Below are 202 nucleotides of genomic sequence, written 5' to 3' on the forward strand. Positions count from 1 at the left end.
TCAAATGAATCAGCTCTTCATGTCAGGTGGCCAAAGTATTGGAGTTTCAGCTTCAACATCAGTCCTTCCAAAGAACACCCAGGACTGATCTCCTTTAGGATGGACTGGTTGGATCTCCTTGTAGTCCAAGGGACTCTCAAGAGTCTTCTCCAACACCACAGTTCAAAAGCATAAAGTCTTCAGCGCTCAGCCTTCTTTATAG

The sequence above is a fragment of the Bison bison genome, unplaced genomic scaffold (assembly GCF_000754665.1).
Source record: "Bison bison bison isolate TAMUID 2011002044 unplaced genomic scaffold, Bison_UMD1.0 scf7180017864384, whole genome shotgun sequence".
In the NCBI taxonomy this organism is placed as follows: Eukaryota; Metazoa; Chordata; class Mammalia; order Artiodactyla; family Bovidae; genus Bison; species Bison bison.